This window comes from Gorilla gorilla, chromosome 1 (assembly GCF_029281585.2).
Source record: "Gorilla gorilla gorilla isolate KB3781 chromosome 1, NHGRI_mGorGor1-v2.1_pri, whole genome shotgun sequence".
Taxonomy (NCBI): Eukaryota; Metazoa; Chordata; class Mammalia; order Primates; family Hominidae; genus Gorilla; species Gorilla gorilla.
In genome coordinates this window covers 42958081-42982236 of record NC_073224.2, presented here as the reverse complement: position 1 = coordinate 42982236, position 24156 = coordinate 42958081, and the positions used below count along the sequence as shown (strand labels likewise).

General features: G+C 40.1%; 1 long non-coding RNA gene across 1 annotated transcript in view; it reads right to left on the bottom strand.

Moving 5' to 3' along the window:
* The window catches only part of LOC109027633 (uncharacterized), a 166031-nt gene that overhangs the window by 8022 nt on the left and 133853 nt on the right, over window positions 1–24156 (bottom strand). Inside the window, exon 5 of the long non-coding RNA XR_008674128.2 lies at window positions 13526–13611. This is a non-coding gene — a long non-coding RNA (uncharacterized lncRNA). The remainder of the gene's footprint in view (window positions 1–13525; window positions 13612–24156) is intronic.

The window sequence follows — 24156 nt, the reverse complement described above, 5'->3', positions numbered from 1 at the left end:
GGTGCAAAGGAATAACAGTTATCACTTGGCAGAAGCCGCTCTCACCCCATCTGCCGAGACTTTGCATACATTTTCAGCTTCCTGAGCAATGATTAGGCCTGTCAGAACCTCTTTAACCTTCTAACTGCTGGTCCCCACTGGCCGTAATTAGAGACTAATGAATTCAGAAGATGCAGGCCGTGAGGAAAACTGCCTTGACAGTTTGTGTACAAATTAAGCCCCAATTACTTCATGCATCTTTTGCATCGCTGATACAAGTCTCTGTTATTATTTTTGAATATGGTCATTTTAGCAGAAACGAAGAACTTGGCTAATGTATTTTGTCATTTTTATGGCTCATCATAAAGAAAAAACATACTGGGCGGGTCATGAATATGTGAAATAAACTACAGCAGATTATAAAAAGAAATTAATTTTCCTTTTGGGAATACCCTACCACCTTTTCATCCCCCCGATGGATAAACTTATTAATATGGTTATTTTTATTCTGATAATATCTGCCATTTAAGGAGCCTGACTCACGAGCAGGTAGTCTGGCTTAGGTTTAGCCTCCAAGTGAGGAGCATTTGGAAGTGAGGGGGCCCTTCATTGCTAATCCCGGTATAAAGACTGCTTCGAGAATATTGTCAGAAAACTCTGTTCTGTGCCCTTACTTGCCCTTCCACCTTCAACGGCCATGGTGAAAAGTTTGTAACTGCAAGAGGCATCGCTTTTAAATGACAATAGAAAGGTCCAATGTCACATTCTTTAAAAAAAAAAAAAAACTCTCAAAACGATATTGAATCTTGTTTCAGCCCCACGGGTCAACCTGACTAGATATTCTATTTTAGTCATTTGGGGGATCCCTTCCCCTACTCTTTTACTTTATACACAAAAATCCTGGCTTATATGTCCTCAGAAAGCCAGGGGAGTAGGCCCACATGTCTGCAGGATAGTCATCACCTTTCTGGCTATTTCTTTAGCTACAAGATGCTGCTGTTGACAGTGGGTCCTGCCAAATGTCTTGGTCTCTGTTGCTGGGCAGCTCAAAGATCCCCCTGCCAGTGGTCCTTCCCTGCTGAGGACCAGTCTCCTATAGCCATCCTTCACTAAAGTTCCTGCATGCCAGAGGGCTCCTATTCCTGCTCCACACCAGCCTCAGAGAAAGTTAAGATTCTTCCTTCTGTCTGGCCACCTTCAACTCCCCAGCTGAAAGCACTTCCCTTCGTTCTCTCTGGTGGTAGGCAGAATAATCCCACTCTGCTTTAAAAAAATGTTTATTTCCCAATCCCCAGAACCTGTGAAGATGTCACCTCACATGGAAAAAGGGACTTTACAGATGTGATTAAGCTAAAGACCTTGAGATGGGGGGATTATCAAGGTTGACTCAGTCTAATCACAAGGTCCTTATCAGAGGAAGACTGGGGGTTAAAAGTCAGTAGTAGGAGCTGTGACAATGGAAGCAAGAGGTTGGAGTGATGTAAGGAAGGGGCCACAAGCCAAGGAATGCAGGTGGCCTCTAAGAGCTGCAAAAGGCCAGGCAATGAATTCTACCCTGAAGTCACCTGAAGGAGCTATCCCTGCAGACAACTTGATTTCAGACTTCTAATGTCTGGAACTATAAGACAATAAATATATATTGTTTTAAGCCACTACATTTGTGGTAATTTGTCACAATAGCAGGAGGAAACTAATATAGCTTTCTCCTATGGAAACATAAAGATTTGTGTTTGTATTATAATAATTATAATTCCAATAATAATTAATGTAACAATTTATTTTATATAAATTAATAGTATCTGTCTTCTTATCTCTAAGATTGAAATCATAGGCTATCTTCATGAGGATGTTATGGTAACTAAGGGAATTAAAGAATCATTTGGATATGTGGACCAAAGTAGATATGCAATAAAAAGTTGACAAAGTGCAGCTCAAAAGTGAGTCTTAGTATGAATATGAGCCAAGGCGGTGTCAGCCCCTACGTGGCTTCCTCTGCGCTAGGTCCTTACAACTGGATCTTTAATGGTCTCTAGATACAGGCTCTAGCCCACCTATTCTTGAATGGCAGGAAGCAGTAGTTTCTTGTCTAGTGGACCTAAACTTGACCTACCTACTCTTTTAGACTCTGAATACTGTAACCAAGACCCATGTATTTGGTCTGCGGTATCACCTCCAGGTCTTCTTCATAGTCAAAAATTATCTGGGTCTCAAGTTTAGTGAGCAAGATACTGGAGTTTGAGTAGCTCTAAAATTATAGTGAATCTGCCTACTGTGTTGGCTTCACCTTGGGATTGGGTATTTGCCTAAGACCTTAACCTTAGGGGGAAGAAGCCTTAATTCTATTTGCTTCACCTGTTGAGGACTCCTGTTCTGGGGCAAGAAGCTACATCCTCAACCCAATCCATTGACTGGGGCCATAAGACCCCACGTCATACTTGTTCATCCCTTTCTGGACCCTATGTCTTTCCTCTTTATCCCCCCAAATTTAACCACATTCATCAGCCATCCTTGGATAGATTCTTGAGTGAATATCAAAAGCTAGCTTGACTGGGGGGATTTGATCCACACCTTAACACCTGCTGTTGTACCACTGAGTTGTTCTCTCCAGACCTGCCTGAGTCATGTTGTCCATTTTCCGAGACCATCAAGTTCTCGTCCTGTATACTCCTCTGCTTATGTTCTAGGTTGCCATCAGCACATTGTCAAGGCTGGCTCTGAGTCCAATGAGTAAAGAGAAAGGCTAAATAAAGATGGCCATGGCTGAAACATTGACTTAGAAACTCATTTCATTAGAGTGATTTACTAAAAAGCAGTACTTAGAAAAAGCATATTATTCATCTGTTTAACATGATTGCATTAGAGTGATTTTTTTCTGGTGACAACTTTCGAGGTAGGTTTTTAAAAGAATAAACACAGTCTAGTGGAAAATTATGCCTAAAGTCTTGGCCTGCAGTGACAAGGTACAGACTGCTACTAACTGAGGCCTTCCCATAGACCTCCCCTTCCTGTGAACTCCTAACTTAGCTGCAGCCTGACAGAATAGTAATGAGAAGTATGAAAGTCCAGGAGCAGGGAGAAAAAATGGGTGGAAACAAGAGGCCCCAGACCCTGCCCACACCCCTGAAGACCCATGTGGGGAAACAGCTCTCCAGCCTTCAGCAGACAAGCTTCAGGGGATGCTGAAGAGAAAAGGGAGGACTAAACCCACAGAGCCTGGAGCTGCATTTTAGATTCACAGAACCCCAGAATGGGAAATTGTGGACCAGAAAGGCCAAAGCATGACCACTTTCTTCCCTTTGTGATGGCAACACAGCAGGCCTTCCTATCAGGCCTTCATGGCCACGGTCTTGAAATGAACTCAAGAAGTGCTACTGTGGGCCAGGATCAGAAGGTGTACCCCATGGATATCCAGAGCCCCAGGAGGTTATACGGTCTTCAATGAGCCCAGTATTATACCCTCATTCTCTCTCCTAGGAAAGCAAAAATCATTTCTGTCGTTCCTATTCAAATTGTGGCTCATTTATTTGTTTGTGAAACTGACATTAACTAGGCTTCTGAAAGACCTCACCCATGGATGATGTTCTGAGCTAACACACCCTCCCTGCCACCTAGAAGAGTTTCTCTCCGTGTGTCTTTGACTCCTCATCCTCCACATCTTGGCTCTGGGATCTCCACACTCATTCAGCAGAGGGTCTTTGTATTTCAGAGGAGATTCAGTGTTCTTTATAAATTTAATTTACATGGAAGCCTGGTAAATAGTGTAGGGTCTGAAGGGAGATAGGCCTGACCCTGCCACACCCTGGTGCTACTCTGCACAGAAATGTCACCTGACATGTGAGAGACAGCATGCATGTAGTGGGCCGGGCTACAGGTCTCCTTTTGTCTCAGCTACTAGAGGTGGGACAAGTCAGGGTGGCCCACCACCATGTGGGTGGAAAGCTTTTGAGTCTCATTCACACCATATTTGTTTTTAGAGCATACCACAGAACTTACGTTTGAAAGGCTCACGCATTCTCTAGATTTGCTTCTGAAGTTAGAAGAAAATTCCTCTTTCACATGGAAAATGTTAATTTCACCCAAAATGAGGTTAAATAAATTAAAGTGTGATAGGCTCGTAATGGTCTATTATGTTCTTTTTTCGGGGAGGAATGAGGTCTCATTCTATTACTTCCTAGGCTGGAGTGCAGTGGCACAATCACGGCTCACTGCAGCTTTGACCTCCTCAGGCTTAGGTGATCCTCCCACTTCAGCCTCCCAAGTAGCTGGGACTACAGTTAATGCACCCAGCTAATTTTTTGTAGAGATGGGGTTTTGCCAGGTTTCCCAGGCTGGTCTCAAACTCCTGAGCTCAAACAATCCACCCACCTTGGCCTCCCAAAGTGGTGGGATTACAGGTATGAGCCACTGTGCCTGGCCATGGTTTTATATGAAAAAGCAAAGACTGTTCACCACAATGCTGGGACAAGTAGAGCCCTAACTCCAGTGCTCCAAAACTGGTCCACATAGGAGCATCCTCTCTGGCACTGTTCCAATCCATTGCCTTGTTATGTTTTTATAAGTCTCTTTATCTCACTAAAAGCATTTTCCTTTAAGGATGGAGATAATTCATCTAGGTATCTTTCTAAAGTGCCTAGTTCACCAAGAGCAAAGTCTTCAAAAGACATTGCAAAATAAAATTAAAATATATCACTAACAACCTATTCTTAAGAGGTACCCCTAATGGTTAAAATATATTCTTAAAAGTTAATTTCTAATGGGGTCACCTCCATAGAGCCCTTCTCAAACAGACACACACACACACACACCCCAAAATGATCTCCTAAAACTGAGCAGGTCATTTTCATAGTATCTCTGCAGGCTTTCTGAAGATAAGGACTGTTTTCCGCATTCTGTATTTGATACAGCACCTAGTTCACTGAGACCATCCAGGGATGCATCACACATTTATTTAGTGCTTACGTAGGGCTGGGGAAATCGCAGCCATCAAGACAAAGTCTCTCATTGACATTCTAGTATGTGCTGGGAGGTGGGGGAGAGGGAAATAGATAATAGACGAGCAAATGAAAAAACACCAGACACTATAAAGCCTATTAAAAAGTAGATGATGGGTGGTGACTAGATGTATGAAGAGTGCCATTTATATTGAGGTTCAGGAAAGCCCTCTCAAAATCGAAATTAAATTAAAAATGCAGTCAGTGTCCACATGACAAGAAGGAGCTAGTCATGGAAGCATCTGGAGCAGGAGTGTCCTAGGAAAAGCCAACAGCCAGAGGCAGGACCGGCTTGGAATGCTGAGGAGCCAAAAGAAAGCCAGTGTGGCTGAAGTCTTTCAATGGCAAGGACAAGTTCAGGAAATGGGGTCGCAGAGGTAAGCAGGAACCTGATCACAGGGAGCTCTGTGAGTTTTGAAATATGTTTGGATTCTTGAATCGGTAACAGAGGCCATTAGATGTCTTAGGTAGGGAAGAGGCATCATCTGCTTTATGTTTTAGAGATCACTCCCCCAATGGCTACGCTGGGGATGGAAGGCAGGTGAGAGGAAGCACTGGGCGACCAGTTAGGAGGCTGCTGCGGAAGTCCCCTGGAGAGCCAGACTTGCCAGGGAGGACAGCTGAGCAGGAGTAATAACTGCACTAACATCCCTCAAGAAATGCAGGAGAGGCTTTCTGCACAGAGGAACAGCATGAGCAGGATGTCATGGAAGAGATCCTTTTCTCCAGGTATACCAAACTCTCAGTTCCAGGCTCACAGTACCAGTACCAGGCTCACACTTCATTATTTTCACATAGATATTCTCCCACATGAAGTTTATAAATGTTTTGCCAAGTTCCTCACTTGAGGGGGACTAGAGTGAGGCTGAGATGAGTGAGAAGAGGAAGAGGAGGGAGATGAAGAGTCTATGAGCTCTTCCCTTCCCTTTTAACTCACATCATGGCTCCTAATACATATAAGTGTGGGGCTGTGTGTCTTCATTATTTGCATGTAGATATTCTTCCACGTGAAGTTTAGAAATGTTTTGCCAGGTTCCTCATTCAAAATCATTGTTTGGAATTTGATTGGGATTGCATTATATTTATAAAAATAATTTGGGGAGAATTGACATCTTTACTGAGTTGAGAACTTGATATACCTGGAGAAAAAGGAGTCCAAACAGGAAAAAGAAAAGAAACAAGAGAATCAAAACATGCCAAACACACAGGAGTCATCTTAGCAAGAGAGTAAAAAATGGAAGGCTTTTATAAAAAATAGTATCAACAGAGTTAAGGGACACAGAACAAGACCAGAAGGCATGTAGGCCTATCTTACACAATTGGATGGGCAGATTCAACTCAGTAAAGATGTCAATTCTCCCCAAATTATTTTTATAAATATAATGCAACCCTAATCAAATTCCAAATGATGTTTTTGAATGAGGAACCTGGCAAAACATTTCTAAACTTCATGTGGAAGAATATCTATGTGAAAATGATGAAGACATGCACAACCACACTTAAATGTGTTAGGAGCCATGATGTGTGTTAAAAGGGAAGGGAAGAGCTCATAGACTCTTCATCTCCTTCCTCTTCTTCTTCCCACTCTTCTCAGTCTCACTCTAGCCCCCCTCAAATCCCCCTTCCCTTACATCACTTTCTAATTGATGTGAGCTAAAGAGTAAGTGTCCTCTCACACATGGTACTATAGCAGTGTTTTTTTCAAACTTTTTTGATTGATAAATATATGATGTATATAGAAATATACATATATTATTGAAACAAATGTTTCTGAAATAATACCTACTATTGCCATATGTGACTCACGTTTTTATTTTTTACTCTTTTTTACTCTATTCTATCCAACTCTATTTGGCTAAGAAATTATATGTGCTCAGAACCCTCTTAATTGATTTTATAGCTCACTAACGTGTCAGGACCCATAGTTTCAAAAACACTGCCCTCAGGGACTCTGGTGATTTCAGTCACCAACCCCAATCAGCAACCTCTTTGGCTGAACATTTTACCCAGTTTGCTTTAATATAAGTTCAGGAAGCACTTCATTTAGATTTCCTGCTAGCCTAAAGAGAAGGGAGAGAACAATTAAATCTCAACTGGTCTGGAAACAAGAGAAGTGGAATTTATGGTTTGTTTGTTTTTTTGTAATGATGATTATGATTAAATAAAGCTCCCAGCAGTTCCTCAATGGGAGCCCCAGCTCCCATCTCTGCTGTGGTTAGCTTTTCCCTTCCATCTGGTAGGCCCATTCAGCTCCTCTGTTCCAACAGGCCAGTTTTTTAAAAATAGAAAGGGGACTAAAGAACATATTTCACCTCATTGCATGGAATACAGTAACCCTCTAAGGCAAGATATTTGTTTTTAACTGCATGGAACTGAAGCACCTTCTGAAAAAAAATCAAGCTACAACTCTGTTCTCTCTATAAAAATTTAAAATCACATAGATTACCCATCTGGCATATCTCCTAATTATGCAGCTCTTAGTGGACTAATACTCTCTTCAGAAGCAAAACAGTAAATATACAAAGGGAAACATGATTAATAATTTCTTTTTGTTCTGTCTTTCAGCACAAGTCCCCACTCATTCATGCTCTCCACTGAAAATGTTTCATAACTGTACCCAAAGACAGGCATGATGAACTGTCCCCTGACTATTTGCCCAAGAAAGAGGAGGGAGAGACACACAAGCAGAATTTACTTTTTAACAGAAGGGCATTAATAGAGCAGGCACCCTGCACTGGTTTTTCTCTTTACAGCTGAGTGTGTGTGTGTGCGCATGTGTGTGTGCATGCACATGTGCAAATGGGACACTTTTTACTATGTTAACTTTTACCTCCATTTTATTATGTATCTGTTAAGTTCAATTTTGCTTCAACAAATCAGTTTTCTGAATAATCAAGTGAATATATTTTGTTAAACAAGCTATGCCACTTACACTTGAGACAACCTTTTTTTTTAAACAAAGCTGCATATAGGCTCATTGTTCCAGAAAATCTCATATCCTACTAGATGAATTTATGTGCACTCAGTCAAAATTGCATGGAAAACCCGATGAATTGTCAGTAATTTATCTTTCACGTTTTACTATCATTTTCTTTACACCTTTGTCTCTTCAGCACCATTTGTACAAATGACAGGAACCTCTACTCTCTCGCTCCCATTAAAAGAGAAGTCACTAGTTTCCTAGTATAAATGAATTTTGTGTGTAATTTCTATCATGAAAACTTTAAAGTGTGATGTGTTTCTTCATGAAAAAAATCAGGCTACAGCTTGCACAGTTAGTGACCTATTCAATAGTCACACCTATATTTTTCCTTGAGAATAGAACCTCAATATTTTTTTGAAGTGAAAATATAGCTAAATATTTGTTTTCCCAGATTCCTTTGACCCTTGGGATGACCATGTGACATATTTCAAGCCAACAAGACCTAAGCAGAAGCCAACTGGAAGTTTTCAGGAAGTCTTTATGTTCTTGATTTGGGGAGACAGATATGGCTGGCACGGCCCTTCCATCTTCTTTCCCTGAGCAAAGAAGTGATGGCTGGAGCTGAAGCAGCCTTCTTTAGATCATGAGGCAAAAAGTAAGAAAATTACAAAGACATTGGCTCTGAGATCTCTGAACCACTGAACCAACAGTAGCAGCCCACTACCTTCAGATTTGTATTTTTCTGAGAAAAAAAAAAATGAAACCTTATTTGTTTAAGCCATTGGTTAGTCAGGTATCCTGTTACTTGCAACCTAAATGAGAGGCATGCAAAATTTCACATGAAGTTCTACAGCCTCCAAATTCTGTGGAATGCCTCAGGAGCTGGTGTGCAGGACCAGGCAAAGGCTAAGCTGGCAGGAGGAACTCTCTCTCTACTGGCACCAGATTTCCTCAGACTTGCTCATTTTTTAATCTTATATATTGAGATTCCATGTAAGGATTCACTAGAGAGAAATTAATTCTTCTGTCAAAATTCTATGTTTAAAACCACTGGATTAGATGCTTAAAGCAGAAGATTTATTGGCTTTCTTACAGGAAGAAATCCACAGAAATTAATCACTAATGATGAGATTTTAGCAATATGGTGTCTGTAAGATGAAGGCATTTTAATAAGGAAAGTCTAGCCTGAATGCTCTCCTGATGCCATTACTTTCTCTTCTTTCCACGTGGCCTGAGTAACAACCTGATATCATATAACTTTTACAGTTAGGTTGGTTCATTGTTCTACTGAGAGGTGCAAAGAGGACCAATGTAATCCTATGTTGTAACTGAATACCAGGGATCAAATCCTGTGGAGAAGGTAAAACCAGAGAACCAAGGAATATTTTAAAATTAATAACAGGTACTTCAGAGAAGAAGGAGATGCGCAGAGGTGTCAGTTTCCCTGTCAAAACTTTAAGTTTCATAAGTGCATCTCTCTGCTTTTGTATCTCTCTTCTCCAGCCATCTTGGCCCTGGGGCAAGGCTAGGATTGTTGAATGTCTTGAGACCAAACACTCCGTTGAGTTTCCTTCCTTTCTGAAGGAGTTTGAGGCATACTTTATGTCATAGTGATGTCTTGAAATGGTTCATGTACCCTGAATTTTGGTATTCAAACTCGCATTTTAAGTTCATTATGGGCTCTCACAAGTTAAAACAAAAAGTTGAGAATGAGAAGAATGCCTGTCTACCTCTCCTCGCCTCTCATGTGCACACCCGCTCCCAACTTGGAACCTCATTCCTCCTGCAGGGTCAGTGTCATTTTGCTCACTACACTACCATTCTCCTCAGGTGTTCATTACCATACAGTATGGGCTTTGGAACTAGAGAGGCCTGGGTTTCATCCAGGCTGTCCACTTATTGCCTGTGTGACGTTGGGCTAGTTGCTTAGTTTTTCCTCCATGCTTCAGTTTCTTCATGCCTAAATAAGATATAAGAATAATACCGATCTAGTAGGGTTATTGTGGGGCTTAAATAACTTAAAATAGTTAAAAAGCCTAGAACAGTTCCTGGACCATCGTCAGTGCTGAATGAATGTTAGCCATTACTGTTGTTGTTGCCATTGTAAATTACCTACTACCAAGCTTCATCTGCCTATTTGTAAATGGGGATAAAAATGCCCCCATACAATGAACTCTCAGCAAGTGGACAATACATCGACTAAGCAACTCCTGTTGCCAGCTCGTGCACTTTCCCCCACTAGAAATGCCTCTTGCCTAGGTTCTGCCTGCTTGGAGCTTCTCAGCACCTTACAGCCTGCATTAATTCAAACTTCCTTTTCAAAGTCTTCTCTAATGTCAGTAGTCCATCCTGTCCTCTCCTGTCACAAATAATGATAACTATTAATATCAGTACCTCCCAATTTAATACAAGGTCATAAGTTGTCTTTTATTGTTCTTTACCACTTATCAGTTTCCCTGTCAAAACTTCAAGTTTCATAAGTGCAAAGATTCATTCTTCTACACTCAGTATGTGCTGGGCACATAACGAGTGCTCATTCAACGTGTATTGATTGCCCTACTTATCTTTACTCTGAGTTTATATTTTTATATGCATATATGAAGTTTCTTTCAAAACAGGTTATATTTATAGTGCGGCAAAGTACCAGAAAAGGCATCCACATGATCTCACCTAAACTAGAATTGGGCATAAACCCAGTATCAGAGGAAACTTGGAAAGGGTTTTCTTCCTCTGTAAGGCAGGATTTATACCCCTGAAACAGAAGAAAAAATGAGGCAGTATCTTCTTGATCTTATTTCATCGACTGGTATTCCCCCTTCCCTTAGGTCTTACCATGGCCAAATTCAAGAAACAGATGTTTGCATTAAAAAAAATCTCCCCTGAGTCAGTGTGGCTGTTTATCCAATTTTCACCCTGCCATCTAGACTTCAGTTATGTCCAACAAGGCCCAAACAACAAGTTGGAATGTACAAACTTGAGCCTGTGGAAGAGTTCAGGGAGAGGTGAGATGGCCCCATGTTAGGGATGCTAGAGAGGAGATCTCACTGTGATGAGAAGTGGGACAAGAAAACTTCTTTTCCCATTGAGAGAAAACTTTTTTCCCAGCTCAGGATCCACAAGCCAATGAGCTCTACTGTTTTCTAAGTGAAGACACAGTCTTTTAGGCTGCCCCTCTCTACTTTTATCACTTCTCTATGGTCTCCCAAAAGTAAAATAAATGTTTAAATTTTTTTGGACCTGACTGCTCCACAGAGCCATTCCATATTAATGATCTGAGTATGTACATCTTTCTTTTTTTGACTCCCCTGTTGAATTGGTCTACTGTGATGGTCACATGAACTATGGGTGATTGCATCAACAAGAAGATGGCTCTGCCTTGATGATCTGTAAATCAGTTAAGTTTGCCTATTGCAACTTCTTTCCTCCAACACGCCCCTAGCAAGTTGTTTTTAAAACATGAAGATTGGAGGAGATGCTTCTTAATGCAATTTATAACATCTCAGAGGTGAGAATTGAAAGCCCAGCTCTGATTGCAACATCTGCTCTGAACAAGAGCATCTAGGGACCTGCTATGAGATTTTTTGTCTTAAGGATGATCACCATGTATGTTCACAAATAAAAACGTGAAGCGTTCTGACAGCCAAGCAAACCGTGAAGAATTAAACCTCCCAAACAGGAAAACATACTCCAACATTCTTGCTACTATTCATTTGAGGAAACTCCTTCATTCTGAGTCTCCTCACTTCCTCCCCCAATCCCCACCATTGCCTTCCCAACCCTGCTCAGTTTTATCCCTCATAGACATGTTTCTGCACAAGGGCAAGATTCCATTTGGAGGGGGAATTGTCCAATTTTTAAGGAAACAGTTTCTTAACGATAAAATCAGACTTTTCCAGCAAAGACGTTTGAGACAGTGTGTTCAGTAGAAGTGAAGGAGGGCTTATAAAGTAACCTGCATCTCCCTAGGCAAAAGTTTTCAATGACTCGTCAGTGCCGTCCAAATCACTTCCCTTGGAATTTCAGTCCCTCTGATCCCTGGCCTCAGTCTGTCCTTCTGATCACAATCCCAATTGCATTTCAGGTTAGCTCAAGACAACCTGGACCAGCCTGTGTTTCCACTTCCATCTTCATGTTCTTCCCCCCACTGTTTTACTTACACCAGCTTTTATACTGGAAATCCTCTTTACCCATTCACTGACCAAAATCCTACCTCCCTTCTGTATCTAATGCAAGGGCTCTGTCCTCAGGAGGGCTCCAGTTTCTCCTGATCTTCAGGTTGGATGTGATCGCTCCATTTCATACAGTCACATAGTCCTTGTCTGTAGCGTGTATCACACTCTGCCTTGTATTATGGACACTGCCTCCTGCAACACTGTGGTCTCAAGAAGAACCTCCCATAACAAATTAGTGCACAATACAGTGCCTCGTATATGACAAACCATCAATAAATACATGATTTTGTAGGTTGAGTCCATTCATGGGGGGATCAGGAAGACAGGAAAGGCAGTACCTAAGGGCCTGCCTCCCCTCCACCACCATATTTGTGCCCTTTTCACTGGCTAACTGGCAGTGAGAGATATTTTGGGGGAGTCAAGATGCAGGGACTATTAGCTTTTATTTTATTTTGACTTGTCAAATACTTACCTGGTTGAAAGCTTAAAATAATATAAAAAGGTATACATTACAAATTCAGCATGAGAACTTTTGCCTGACATCCCCCAAGGCCAATCCTCACCAGCGTGATTCAGTTGACTCTACTAATAGCCCCACAACACTTCCATGGTCTTCAGACATTGAAAAATGCATGCAATTGACAAATTATCTTGGATTTTTTCTAGCCAGATTGAGCAATAAAAGTAATGTATGTGTTTATCAAATAGGTTATCTGCTATCAAGTAGACAAAATAACAAAGTGATAAACTCTTTAATCAATTTGTTGCATCATGCAAACTTGGCCCCCAATCCAGTTCTGTTTTAGCGGCCAAGTTGTTAAAAGAACATCTTTCATACCATACGCTTACTACCAATTTTACTTAAATAGAGTACTGTATTAGATTAGTCAGGGTTCTCCAGATAAATAGCTCCAATAGGCTAGAGATATATAATCTATGTATTTATTTTAAGGAATGGGTTTACATGATTGTGGGGCTGGCAAATCGGTAGAGGACAAGAGGCTGGAAATTCAGGGAAAAGTTGTTATTGCAGTCTTGAGTCTGAAATCTACAGGCTGAAAACTTAGGCAGGGTTTCCATGTTGCAGTCTCTAGGCAGAATTGCATTTTCTTCTGGAAACCTCAGTCTTTGCTTTTAAGACCTTCTGCTGATTGGATGAGGTCCGCCCACATTATTAAATGTAATCTGCTTTACTCAAAGTCTACTGATTTAAATGTTAATCACATCCAAAATACACCTTCACAGCAACATCCAGACTGGTGTCTGAAGAAACTACTGGGCACCACAGCCTAGCCAAAAGTGACACATAAGATCAACCATTACAAATGGAAACAAAACTCCAACTGAAGGTGGTTGGCTAAGAGACATTTGTGGCATAGGGTAATACTGTTTCCCCACAAGCCTTGGGAAGCTCTTCATCCTGGCTAAATTTCTTGAAACAACTAAGCCAAAAAGCTTACCGGACCCCAACTTGAAGCACTGGAAAGTTCTGAAAGTTCCTTCAGTGCAGAATAGTAGAACAAAGTCCCTCAGTGCTTCTATATATCTGGAAAACATTTCAGAGACCATTCCAGTGAATTTTAGAAAAGCATGGGCCAACACAGTTTTCAAAGAAAAAAATCTCCTGACCAACCCCATTGGAAATAAAGTGTAATCATGTCACCAAAATAATTCTTAAATACTATAACAAGAAGTTGATAATAGAATAAAGCTTAATGAATACATTAGGGGGTGAGATGTACTGTTCAATAAGAGAAAGATGATTTTCTTTCCCATCTTCCTTTTTCCTTTCTTTTCTAACCCCTTCTGTTCTTTTCACTTCTTTCTCTCTCTGGCCTTTAAATATTATTTTTTATGGCTTCTTGGTATAAGAAAAAGACTCTTTAAAACTATGACCCAATGTCAGAAAGAGAGCGGAGTAGTCTCTCAAACTAATGGCTGTTGTTGAGGACTCCTTTAGTGATATTCAGCTAGGAGGAAAAAAAAAAGAAGAAGAGAAAAAGAACTTTGCAATAAACGACCTTCACGGAAGAAGAGTATTCATGTTAATTAGTAGCTCTTTTCAAATATGATTCATATATGCATTAGGCTATGCCATGTTGAACAATGCACACATTGTAATAAACATGAAGACAAGTCTCAAGTATGGTTATCAAAATTTTAGAAAACTCTAGCTAGGGTTTTTTTCATAAGATTGTGACTTGCTCTTCCTGGTGCATTGCACAATAGTAACTCTCCTAATGGCTTTTAGCTTTTGCCACTGCCAACTTTTATATTTAAAATTCATACAATTATGGACAATTTGTGAACATTATGAGGCTTTTCTTTTTTGCACTGATTCTTACTGATTCAAGCCAGCTTTTATCCTTAGCAAATCAAATGCATTTTGCTTACAACACTAGATTCATTCTCACATATTCCACTTTATTCTTATTATTAGTATTCCTTATTATGCATATTTAATTTAAGAATGCATTTTCTCCATTAAAAAATTAGAATATGCTGAAAGAAGTACTAGAAGGTGATTATTTGCTTTAGTTTGCTTTTATTAACTATGTAAGCCCTGATATGGTCTTCCCAAAGTTACAAGCAAGAGATAAAAATGTTAAAAAGCAAGAAATAAGATAAAATAAAAATCTGCTTGAAAATCACAGGCATTTTTTATGTGATGATGCATTTATAAGGTATCAAATTCTATAAGAGAATGGATTTTTAAAAGCTCAGTTTTATATGAATGGAGAAAGGCTATAAATACACTGGAGTTTCTTAAGCAAATACACCACTAAGTATGGTTCTTCAGAAACTAGTCCAGCAAGATGCATCTTGCAAAAGTAAAAAGTATGAAGTCAGATGCACACCTTCCCTACCTCCACCCCAGCTGCACAAAACACCTCAGCATGTTGAAGCCTTTGAGAACCCCCCAGCACCCCCACATTATGGGAAATACAGCCATAGTGCATTCAGCCTGAAGAAACTTGTCAATCCTCCAGACAGAGGGCTTCTGCCCCCGCACTTCAACCGCCACCCCACTCTCTCCGACAAAAAAAGGAAAATTACATGGGTGAAGGCTTAGCCTTCATTCTTACAGTAAACCTCTTTAACAAAATAGCTAGGAATTTAGAGTCTGTGAGAAAATAAATAATCAGTTAAAATTCCTTTCTTAATTTTGCAATTATTGACTGTAGGCTGTCACCCAAGTGATTGGTTTTTTCAGGTGTTTAACAAGTTTGAATCTTCCCCCTTCTACCCCAAAGTTATTGATTTAACTGGTTGTCTTAAAATTGTGAGGGCAAACCAAAGAACTGGGGTCTCATCCCTTTGTTATTTTGGGGAATACTTTCCTCCCTGGCCACCTCACCCCCATGCTTTTCAACACTACACACACCTGTTAACTTTGATTTGGGTCCTGTATCAACCACACTGACTACAGTAGAGAAGAACAAAGAGCACATTTATTAATTTCTTGCTTATGCTGTTATCATTTGTCATTGGTTTAAGACCTTAAAATCTATAGATACCAATGGACTTCGTCTCTACTATGAAATCCAAATAAGTTAATACTATGTAACATTTTGGTGGCACCTATTAAGAATCTGTTACATGAAGGACATTATATTAGCAGCTTTTGATAGGTACTACATATTACCTAATCGTAATACACCTGCAAGAGTTTTGGCCCACATTGCCTGGACAAAAATCCTGGTTCCTCCACTTTCTAGCTCTGTGAATACATATTACATAATCCTTCTGTGCCTCAATTTTCACATGTGAAAAATAGGGACAATAATAATACCTGCCTCATAGAGTTATCGTGAGGATTAAACATAAAACCCTTAAAACTGTATTCTCCAAAGCTAATTCCTCCCTGTAGATCCTGGATCCTATGCCTTTAGGGACCCCTAGGGTATTTCTCTTCCACCTGGTAACCCCTGTCATTTTGGACTCTTTGGCTTCCTTCTTATAAGGCTTAAAAGAAAAAAGGGCAGGCCGGGCGGGGTGGCTCAACACCCGTAATCCCAGCACTTTGGGAGGCTGAGGTGGGTGGATCACGAGGTCAGGAGTTCAAGACCAGCCTGGCCAACATGGTGAAACCCCGTCTCAACTAAAAAAAAAAAAAAAAAAAAAAAATTAGCCTAGCGTGGTGGCGCTTGCCTGTAGTTCCAGCTACTAGGGAGGCTGAGGCAGGAGAATCACTTGAACTTGGGAGGCGGAGGTCGCAGTGAACCGAGATCACATCACTGCACTACAGCCTGGGTGACAGAGCGAGACTCCATCTCAAAAAAAAGGAAAGAAGAAGAAAAAAGGGTAGAGCTCAACCAGTGTTGAAGTTAGTTCTGCTGAACTCCATACCCAATGCGCTCCTCACTAACAGTGCCTCCACTTCATTGCCTCACCACTCCTGTGTGGGTCCTAATGTCTCAAAAGAAAATAGAATGTTTTAGTTAAGACCAATAAATGCCTTGACGATAAAAATATAAACAGACCTTAACTAATTAGCTTGCTAATTACTCTCTCCTGAAGCCAATTGCTTTTAGTTCTACTAAGCCATGATCAAAAACAAAACATCAAGATATAGTAAAGGTGCTCTTTTTTGCTGTCCTGGCAATTAAAGCTAATCAAGTGCACAACTGATTGCACAGAGATCAGAGACTAATATTTGGAACATATCACCCATCTAGATCATATATAAATTTTCTATCTAGTTTTTTAAAATAAGAGTAAGGGTAGAGTGTGAAGGGAATCTTTCAATTGTCTCAATAATGATGCCATGATGAGCATCTGCAACCTAAGCTTAAATTATGAAATCCCCAATTAAAATATCAGAAATTTATCCAATTTATAAGCTTTTAATTTCCCTCTTTATAGTAGTCCAGGAATCTAAGCACTTATTTTCTTTGGGTGTTATTTCAAACAACATATTTTTGAGTTGATACTTCACCCCCCAAATGCTGTGTCCATGTATAATTTTAAAGTAGTTGTAGGAGCCTATGAATTTGTACCTCTTGACCCTCCAGTGAGAGCTAAGTCAGATTAATCATGGCATTATTATTATGTCATGCATTCTAACAGTTGGCCTCTGGAAGAAAGTCTTGTCTGCTGCAGTACAATTATCGAAGACTGATGATACAGACCGAAGTCATTATAATAAAATTTATTTGGCATAGATCTTCACAGCCACAGTTCCAACCTCACATCCCACTTAGTGGGCACATGGGATTCTACTTAGCAGGACTACATTTTCTACCAATATAAAGGAAAGGGTCCTTAATGGACACATTATATTCAACATAATATAATCCTTTTAGCAAGGAAAGACCCAGGAGGTTGCTTGATGGAGATAGATCTGTACCATGAATACCACGCCTCCATCTGTTGGAGAGGGACCAGATTTAGTGGTGGTGCTTAGCAAAACCAGACAAAGACCTATCCATGATCAGGGCATAAGTAACTCCATTTTCTAATTTCTCCACATTGAAAGTCCTTGTCAAATATCTGTGAGGTCTGGATGAGAAACTGAAATGGAGATGATAATCAGTAGTCAGTAGCAGCACCATCCTTCATGCACATCATAGGACAGGTGAGGCTGAAACCCGCTGAAAGTGTGCAAAGGGTTCCTTTGGTCTGAAATGTTCTGCCCATCCCCTGACCCTCTCCTGTTTCTCTTGAATCCTTTATGCATCCCTTGTTGATGTCTATGGTACCCCCTACTTTCCTCAACTACCAGCCCCATCCAGGATCCTCTCTCAGAAGATGCCATTGTATATTTGAGAAAAATTTGAGGTCATCAAACACGGCTACCTCAGCCTCTTACGGACCCACCTCAAATTTCCCAGTGTCCTATTTTTACTCCTTTTGAAGCCCATCTGTATTCTGGATCCCAAAAATTCCTTAGCATTTTGAAATCTTTAATCTCTTCTCCTTGATTCTCTCTGTTTCTCTCATACACACACACATACACACAGAGAGAGAGAGAGAGAGAGAAGTAATTGCAGTTTTGTCTCTAAGTCTTCTATAATGACACAATATTGAGTAGAAGAAGATACAAAAGTAAAGGAGTAATCCAGATTGGGTAGACCTCATTAAGGAGGGAATACAGAAAATAATAATTTTTAACATTATTGATGTATAATTTATATAATGTTAACTACATCTATTTAAAGTATACAATTCAATGGGTTTTGAGAAACATATATATTTGTGAAATCACCATCACAATCAAGATATAGAACATTTTCAAAATACCCCAAAATTCATGTACGCTATATCATTCATTCCTCCCTTTATTCCTGGCCACAGGCAACTACTGATCTGCTTTTTGCTGTTACAGATTAGTTTGCTGTTTCTGGAATTTTATATTAATGCAAGCATACAGTATGTGCTTCTTTGTATCTGGCTCCTTTCACTTAGCACAGTCACTATGAGATTCATTCATGTTAATGTGTATATCAGTAATTCATTCTTTACTATATACACATATAGTATATATGTGTATATACTAGTGTGTATATACTATATGTGTATACACATATAGACACACACATATATTTTAAAAACTGTGTTATATACCCATACATATATTCTAGTATATATTAATTTCCCCAAGAACCTTCATACACTGTATAATATTTCTAACCTGCAGAGGTTTTAGATTTGTATAAACTCAAATCTACTAAATTCTTGCATTATATTGTCCATACTTCAATAACATAGATGTTTATAGATATAGAGTAAACTAATATTTTCTTTTTGATTTTTTTTATATTGTAATGCTCTAACCCATCTATGATTTATTTTGGTATGACGGAAGAAGGTCTTAATTGTAGTTCCTTTCAAAGCAGAGCCCAAGGCAAAGTTTGCATGTTCAAGGTTTGAGGGGAGAGGAATCCCAGGGCATTAAGAGTGAGAGAAAAGGGAAAGTGAGGAAGAGAAGGAGGAGACAAAATCAAAGATGGCATGTCATTACTGGGCTGGCCACAACTTCACAGGAAACAGAGCTATGGCAGGATGTCAACAGAGGCTGACAGAACCAGCGCATGAGTCCAGTGGCACAGAGAGGGAATGAGGAGTGAGGAATCTGTCATCAACTCTCTCTTGCAATGGTTAAAGTTTGCACTTCTGAGCTGTGTTTCCCAAACACTCCAAGCAGCTGCTAAGAAAGTTTGGGTTTCATGGACTCAGCTGGGTCACCTCTGGGTGCTAAAACTGCTGTGGCTCCCGCTGTGACAGACAGGAGCAATGGAGGATGTGCCCAGGAGGTGAGAGACAGGGGCTGTTAGGAGGTGAGCAACAGCAGCAGATGCCCATAGGGGTGGAGCCTGGCAATCCATGTAGGCTCCTATACTTAGGCTACTAGGGGATGTAACTTTCATTACCATTTATCCTATAACTATAATCAACCCTTTCTTTACCAATTTGAATTCCAACTTTGCCATATTCTAAGTTCTTAATTATACTAGGGTTTATTTCTGATTCTACCTATGAATGTACAAATGTATAGTTACAATACTTTTCAGCTCTCTGGTGGTACAATTTCCCTCATTCATTTTTTCAAAGCTTTTTCTCAGCTATTTTCATTAACTCATGTGTGTAGGTAAAGTTATAATAATTTTAACTTGTTTTATAAAACAATTGAGGATCTGTATATAAATCACATTAAATTAATATATCTATTCAGGGATTCTCAACATCTATAATACTGCACTATGTTTTACTTTTCATGAATACAGCAGAAGCTTCCATTTATTTAAGTTTTTTGAGGTCTCTCAGTAAAATTCTCCAACCATTTTTCATGTAGCTTCTGCAAAAGTTTTATTAAATTTTGGCCTAAATATTTTAAATTACATTACTCTGGTGGACAGGATTTTTTTTTCATTGTGCTTTCTAACTGATAATTTATTGCATGTGGTAAACTTTTTATATTAATTTTATAACCAATCATCTTTCTAAACTTTCTAGTTAGTTCAAATAATTTTTCAGTTTATTCTCATGGGTTTGCTAGGTGGACAATCAAATTGTCTGTAAAGAATGATAATTTTTCCTTCTTCTCCAATAGTAACATTTCTTATTTTTCTTTTCTGCCCCTCTTCTTTGGCTATAACTTTAGAATATTGTTAAACAAATAATTGTGATAACAGTAATCTTTATCTTGCTCCTACCTTTAATAAGAATGCTTCTGCCATTTTACTTTTAAGTACGATGTTGGCTGTTGCTTTCAGAGAGAAATCTTAAATCCTATCAAGGTAACACATTTCTATTACTAGATCACAAAGAGTTTTTTCAATTGATCATCAATGTTCAATTTATATTTTTTGTCTTGAATAGACCTACCAGGACACTGTGTGTTTTACTGTGAAAAGGATGTTCACGTTTTCAATCCAATGTTTTTAACTGGACACTGGCCTGCCGCTTAGGACTCAGCTGCTTCTCTGGAGAGGGAGGCTTTGCTCTACCCTGCTACACAGGACACTAAAACCCCCTGTTTTGGGTCAGGCAGGCCATCTACAGTCTGACATTGCTCTTTCCGATGAGCTACTAAGCACCCACACAACTGTTTCAATTTGTGTTGCCTCAAAGTTACTGTCTCCAAACCTATATTGCTTACTAGCATTACACTTAGGCTTAGAGTATTTTTTACGTGTTTGTTCCCTAGTTAGTTAAGGGGACACAATGACATTGATTTATATCCATGATCCATGCTAGTTGTTTCTCTCCTCTTTAATCTTTGGACACTGGTGATTCCAGCCCCAACATCTCCCAATGCTTAGCTTACTTGGCTTTTTTTTTTTAATCTTGATATAAAAACTCTGTGGATTCTCATACTTCCTTAAAATAGAATCTGTTTCACAATCTATTTAGCTGATTTCATGTATTGTGGAAATTTCTTTTTTATTTTCTGACAGTCAGAAACATGTTTTCCCTCAAGGAAGCGAGTAGGTACAGGGGACTCCATGGAGCCCTTCAAATTTTCAACTGTGTTTATACCTTCTAGGTGCCTCTCCCCATTCCCAAAGTAGCCAGTCCACCTCTTCATCAATTTCCTTATTCCATTCCCATCATCAACCCCCTCTTTCAGCAAATGAAACTTGCCTCCTACTTCACTGAGAAAACCAAGGTGAGAATTCCCATTCCTAAAATCTATGACTAATTCTGGAGTCCTCCCTCCACTTTCCCTAGTTGACACCCTTCCCTACAGTTTCATGCAAAAAACAAAAATCACCTTTCACCACAAGACCATCTTCACCCATTCCATCATCTCTATATCAGCTACCTCTGCTGTATTAGCAACCTCTCCCTCTTTGCCGGCTTGGAAACTTCACCTTCCTTTCAGTCTTCAATCTAGATTTAAATCTCTGTATCTTCTCCCTACTTTCTCTCTCTCTTTCCAGTCATAAATGTGGAAACTCAGCAGTCCCTTTGCTGGCTCATCTTCCCCTGCCTCCATCTTAAATGTTGACACCCTCTCTTGACTCCAGGTTTTACTTTTAGCACTGTTTTTATTTCATGACACGTTGAGCGAGATTGCCCCCAGGTAATCGCATTCACTTCCTGAACTTCCACTCGTCTATGTGCTGCTGACTCCAGTGTTCTCATTTCTATTTCAAACCTCACTCTTAAATCTCACACTGTCTACTGGACCACCTCAACTTGTGTTTCCACCAGCACCTCAAAACAACATGGGCAAAACCCCATGATCAGAGTCCTCCCTCCCCCACCAAATCTGCCCTTCTACCATCTCTCTTATTGCCACACGTGACATCACTGTCCACCCAGACACTCAAACCAGAGTGGGAGCCACCCCAGCCTCTCCCTCTCCTGCACATCCAGTCAATGCCTCCATTCAGCCTGTCTTCGCTCCTTGAGTTCTCCTGTGCTATTCTTCTCTCTCCCACAGTCCCTGCCGCAGCTCTGACCCTAAGCATTTCTCTTGGAACTCCTGGTATAGCCTCTCTGCTCTGAATGTTTTTCTCTTTTACGAACCAAGCTTTTTCTGACCTCTGGGCTTTCTTTCCCACATACTGCCCACTGTTCTCTCTCCTTAAAACACTTGTCTGCCCTGATCTTGACCTTGTCAAACATTCCTGAACATAATCATCAACGGAGACCTTCTTTAAAAAAAAAGAAAGAAAAAGTAGTTCTGTTTAAATCACTTCTGTGCTTAAAACACTCTAACAGCCTCCATTGCCCTTGAGATACAGTTTAATCTCCTTAGCATGGCATACAGATTCTCTGCTCTAGACCCTTCCCTTGCCAAACTTCTGCCCACATCCTGTGTTCTTGTCGCAGAAAATTTCTCATATCTCCCCATCTCTGTCATCCACATTGCTATTCCATGTTATTGTGAACATATCTTTACCTAATTTTTTTTTTTTTTACTGGTACTGCTTCTACAACCCCCTCCCCCACCCAACTATCTAGCAAACCATCCATTTATCTTTTTTAAATGATCTCAAAAATCACCTACTACTTCTTTTTTTGCACTCTGGCATAGACTTATGTCACAGCCTTTTTAATCGACAGATCTGTTTTTGGATCTGTCTGTCTCCCTGTAAATAACAGTACACAAGCTTGTTATGGCCATTTCCTCATTTCTTTATCCAAAACTACATTTCTTTATTGAAAAACCATTTTTAAGCACTCTGTTAAGCATTAGGAACACGAAGATTAATGATAATAACAGCATAATCGTAGCTCCCAATGAACACACACAGAGAAAGGCAGAGAGACAAACATACACAGGTAACAGAGCAAATACCCTGACAGTGATATTCACCTTCTATTTATCTTAGGGGCACAGAGAAAGAATATCTAATTCTGCTAGTATCGCAAGAGTCTCAAAGTGTGCATGACACATTTGCTTGGTAAATACATATAGTTTATTGAGGGCATTGTAGTTTGTTGGGAAAGAGAGAAGGAGTGAGCAGCCAGCTCATGGAATGTCCCAAAAGAAGTTCCCCATGGACTCAGTCCATTTTCTCTCCTATCTGTATCTTCATCTTCACTCTATTTTGCATCTGGATCATCCATCCCTCTGGAACACAAGGGGCCCAAGGCAATTGTCAAGGGGGAGAACAGCTAATCTATGCTCTGCCAGTAAGTCTCTGGAAGTTCCTGCCACCCTCTGCCTCTGCCTGGAGCTCACACCCCTGGCTTGCAATTGCAGCCAGCAGATGTGTATTAAGAAATAACTAATCAAGCCATGGCCTTCAGCCACATGGTGGAGGCCAGTGTGGTAACTACACCCCCTGTCCATCTCTCTAAGTATCTGTAACCCCAAAAATTATGGAGCCAAGATGATTCATGATGTTCTCTGGACCATGAGCACCTGAGGAATCTATAAACACACAGTCCTTAACCCCTTTGAGCCCCAAATGCTTCATCTGTCAAATAAGGATAATAACCTTCTCAAAGTGCTACTATCCAGAACAATGTGATCTAAAATGCCTCACTTGGTATCTACCACAAAATAATTGTAGCTTCTTTTCATTGAAGGCATACTCCATGCTGTGAGAAGAAATGTAAGGCATACTTCCCTTACATGGGTTTGATTTTGGGGTTTTGCTGTTCCACTTTTGTTTCAATGATGCCTATGACTTCTACATTTCTTTGGCTTAACACTTGTTTTCTCTTCAAGACACATTGAATAGATATTGAATTCAAGGGAGCCATAATTATCACCATCACTTACAGTTCTTTGCAATCTTACCAATGAATCTAGAAGGGGATTCAGGTTGGATTGATGGCCCGAGCCAGTCTGGAGTTGGCTGTGACTGGATTCACTCCTGATGCTCTAAACTGTCATCTGAACACCACGTATTGCCTTAATCCACATGCTTCACTTGGGATTCTACTCAGCCCTCGACTGCCTCTCTTGTCCTCACCACAAATGACCCTGGTTTGTTCAAATATAACACCAGCATTGAGAAGAAGGTGACTGGTGCGATTTCTTCCTGTGGTCCCTTATTAAAAATGATTCACATCTCCCTTTGTAAGATGAGGCAAACAGCAAAGAAACAAAGTGAAATTGAAAAAGAAGCGGAAAACTGAAAACATAAAGTCAACATGGCAAGAAAGCGGGAGATGTAGTCCCTGT